General features: G+C 41.4%; 1 long non-coding RNA gene across 1 annotated transcript in view; it reads left to right on the top strand.

The window, feature by feature from the left end:
- The first annotated feature begins 935 nt into the window (after positions 1 to 935).
- Positions 936 to 4386, top strand: part of LOC108371769 (uncharacterized) — a 7470-nt gene continuing 4019 nt past the window's right edge. The window contains exons 1-2 of the long non-coding RNA XR_001848788.1: positions 936 to 955; positions 3193 to 3194. This is a non-coding gene — a long non-coding RNA (uncharacterized LOC108371769). The remainder of the gene's footprint in view (positions 956 to 3192; positions 3195 to 4386) is intronic.

Genomic DNA, 4386 nt, shown 5'->3' with positions numbered 1-4386 from the left:
CAACAAGAAAGGCGATCCCGCCATTCGCGCCAAATACCGCGGGATCGATCAGCCTTCTAAGCATAGGTTACAAGGTCTTATCGAGCGTATTGTGTGAAAGACTGAAGCCCACCGTCAATGAACTGATTGGGCCTTATCAGTATGGCTTTAGACCTGGCAAATCCACCATAGACCAGGTATTCACAATACGCCAAATCTTGGAAAAGGCCCGCGAGAAAAGGATCGACACTCACCACCTATTTGTCGACTTTAAAGCCGCTTTTGACAGCACTAAAAGGAGTTGCCTATACGCCGCTATGTCTGAATTTGGCATCCCCTCAAAACTCATACGGCTGTGTAAAATGACGTTGAGCAATACCACCAGCTCCGTCAGAATTGGAAAAGACCTCTCCGAGCCGTTCGCCACAAAACGGGGTTTCAGACAGGGCGACTCCCTTTCATGTGACTTCTTTAATCTGATGTTGGAGAAGATAATAAGAGCTGCAGAACTGAACCGCTCAGGAACAATTTACTACAAGAGCGTGCAATTGCTGGCTTATGCCGATGACATCGACATCATCGGTAACAAAAACCGCGAAGTCTGTTCTGCCTTTTCCAAGTTGGATAGGGAAGCAAAGCGCATGGGTCTGGTGGTAAACGAGGACAAGACGAAGTATCTCCTGTCATCAAACAAACAGTCAGCACATTCGCGCCTTGGCACCCACGTCACTGTTGACAGTTACAATTTCGAGAAAGTAGAGAATTTCGTTTACTTGGGAACCAGCATTAACACCGATAATAATGTCAGTATGGAAATCCAATGCAGAATCACTCTCGCCAACAAGTTCTACTTTGGACTAAGTAGGCAATTGAGGAGTAAAGTCCTCTTTCGACGTACGGAAAGCATCATCCCCGTGCTGGTCTAAGGCGCAGAAGCATGGACAATGACAACATGCGATCAGGCGGCTCTTGGAGTGTTCGTGGAAGATTTTGTGGAAGATTTACGGGCCTTTACGCGTTGGCGACGGCGAGTACCGCAGACGATGGAACGATGAGCTGAATGAGCTTTACAACGACATGGACATAGTGCAGCGAATTAAAATACAGCGGCTCCGCTGGTTTGGCCTTGTCGTTCGAATGGACACCGATGCTCCAGCTCTGAAAGTATTCAACACGGAATCCGCTGGTGGTAGCAGAGGAAGAGGGAGGCCCCCAGTGCGATGGGAAGACAGGTGGAGAAGGACTTGGCTTCAATCGGCATTTCCATTTGGCGTCAGTTGGCACAGAACTCGGCCAAAATCGTTTAGGTGGTTACAGCGCCAATTAGGAAGAAGAAGAAAGATAAGCTTTTATTGCAGCCTGACTCTCGGAAAAATCTAAAAAAATGTCAAAGGTTTTTTAAAGATCCTGCAATCGAAAAGTTACAAAAATAGTCGAAAGGGAAATTTTATATTAAAACTAAACCCAAATACAGAAGACTTTAAATACTTTTCAAATAAGAAAAGATTTATATGTACATATACTATAAAGTATCCAGACTCTTACCTTAAATACGAAACTATTTATGTGTGACCATCACTAATTTCAACCATTATTTCCTAATCCAAAGTTACACATCAAGGCCTCCATATAAAATGACGTACAAGAAATGGCTAAGAAATCTTCTTGAGTAAAATTTCCTTAAGGCAGTATGCAGTTCTTAAGGAATTTGCTACGCTTTCTACTACGGGTTTCTAAAGTTTTTTTGTGAAAAAAGAGCACCCGTGCCCGTTCCATTATTTCTTGAGGAAAGAGTGAGGCAACAGGCTGTGAAGTATCAAAAATGTCAAAATTCCTTGGACACACACACACACGAAATAATGGCAATTTTTCTTCACCGTTTTCTTGAGCGCTGCATACAGGGCATTATACAAGAGTATAAATGTATTCATTTTTCCATGCGCACTTTTCAAATCCCATACTGTAAAGAAACTGACTTCATAATCAACACTTATGTATGTACATACATACTGATAGTCTTCGCGCTTGCATTGGAGGTGAATTCAGCATATTTCTGCCATTTCACTTCATTTGCGGAAGTTCAAGTTTGGTCATGCAATGACCTCTGACCTATGAACTTTTACATCATATTTGCATTTTTTTTTTACATACAAGTAATGAAAATACATTTACGCGGACCTGTACACGAGTATGCATTTCAAATTCCACTAAAATTACTTGGCAGTGGCGGTCCAGCTAAACTCCACAAATTTAAACCAAACCTCAAACGCGGCGAAAAAAGATGCAGCGTTTGGCCTTCCATTCACCGAATCAAAGGAGCGCAAAATGGCGAAGAAGTGTAGCAATTCAAAACGAAATGAAAACCACGCGCAAGTGGGGGTGGACTAAGTGCAGCCAACAACAACAGCAACAGTGGCAGTTAGCTTATTTATTATTAGTTGGACGCACACCAGCACAGAGGCACACAAGCTAACCGGTAAAATTAACTCATACAAATGCACCTGTAATAATTAGGCTTAGTTGGGCAACTTTCTAACCAAGAGCTGACTGACTGGCTGACTGACTGACTGACTTGTCCGGCGACTGGTTACTGGTTGCTGGTGACCGGTGGCTGGCAAAAAGTTTTTAATTAAAACAAAACAAACGCCAACAAGCGTCACTTCGACTGCATTTTTCTATGCTTTCCGGCTACGCACTGGTTTCGTCGAAGAGAACAGTAAGGTTAAGCGGTTGAGCAGGTGGTTGCTGTTTACGGCATTTTATGGCCAGACGGCCAGTGCACCAAAGAGGCGTAAGGACAGAAATATGCTGCGGTAAAAATGCCCCAAAAAAAGGTAAAGCAGAAAGCAGTCGCTTAGGAAGGTCGTCACTGAAAACTTGAAAAAAAAGATATAAAGACAAAATTAGCGGAAGAGCAAAAAGCATTCGAAAATAATAACAAATAAATGGAGAGCAGGAAAAACCAGAAGAAAATCCAAAAGCGGAAGAAAGTGCGGTTTGGCTTGCTGTAGGCTAACTTGGGCTCGCTACTGCAGTGATATGGGCAAGGGACGCAGGAAGAAGACGCCACTCACCTCACCCGCAAAAAAAGGCCAAAAGTACGCCGACAAAGGAAAAACGCTTGGCGTCCCAGAAAAAGAATTGCTTAGTGCTGGGCAAAGGCAAAACATATTTTTATGTTGTGCAGCAAAAAGGCATTCAAGTGAAATTAAGTTGTTACATTATTGTGAGCACTTGGACCGCCGAAGCAGCCAGCATCATTGCCGGCTTAAGGGCGTTGGAGGCTTCGTCCTGTTGGTGGGTGGCAAGGCGTTCACGACTTCAAGAAAGGAAGGTTGAGCTGGCTCTGTATTCACGAGATCTAAGTGATTTTGATGTACCAAATGCCAAAACCGATTTTATAAAACTTTACGAACGGTCCATAGGTAGGCGTGGCACATACAGATTTTGTTGCATCCAAAGAGATATCAACTAAATTCTGTCAAATAAAGTTGCATTACAAACTGTTAAAGCTATCCGATGCAAACAATTACATATTTCCCCTTTGTGTTGAAGCAAAGCGAAATTAGTTTTTTCATTGCTGGATAAATGATTGCCTCGTTTTGTGGGTCGAGCATATTTTTTGCCAAAGAGGGTTTTCTTGCCAGTTACCTAAATGTATGCTGATTTTTTTCTGTCTTGGGTTCCCTGGCCACTTTGTTTTCTTTTATTCGTCTACGTTTTTCCTATCCTCACCTTCTTTCTTGTGAAAGGAGTCATTTACGATTGTTTCTACCTTTTTTTATTACACTTATTTTCCTTTGTGTTATTGTGTTTTTACTGTTGATACTTCTGCGTTTGTGCTTGTTGTTTCTATTGTTGGCAATGCGTTTTTACATTTCAGTTGACTTGTTAGTGGCAGTTGTGAATATGAAGTGGTCATAATCCACACCGGCAAAATGGACCAGAGTGCGAAATTAAAAGGCGAAAATTTTGGAAGCACAAATGTACTTTTAAGTGTGCATTATTGAAGGGATTAAAATGTTTTTTTGTTTCACACAGATACATCAGTGTATCTATGTACATACTACATATGTATGCAATTATTTGTGTGCGCACTCGCACGTGTTCACCTGACATCGCTTGCAAATTTAGGATTAAATGCCGCTGCGATATGTCAAACTAGAATTATAAAAAGCTTTCAATTTTTTTTCTTGACAAAGGTACAAAAATCTCGCAATATCAAATAAAATGAAAAAAAAAACACAACAACGATAACACTGCAATCTGCAAAACAATCTAGGCAGCAACAAAATTGTACAAAAAATAGAGAATACATTTTTTGGTTGCCCGCGCGGCAGCAGACAAATAACGAGAAATAACGATTATTTGTAAAAACTGTAAATAAAACACAACAAAATGGATAAA

This window comes from Rhagoletis zephyria, unplaced genomic scaffold (genome assembly GCF_001687245.7).
Source record: "Rhagoletis zephyria isolate East Lansing unplaced genomic scaffold, Rhagoletis_zephyria_1.1 Rzeph_scaffold_05212, whole genome shotgun sequence".
Lineage (NCBI taxonomy): Eukaryota > Metazoa > Arthropoda > Insecta > Diptera > Tephritidae > Rhagoletis > Rhagoletis zephyria.
The sequence above is the reverse complement of the archived record's forward strand: the minus strand, read 5'-3'. Positions and strand labels throughout refer to the sequence as shown.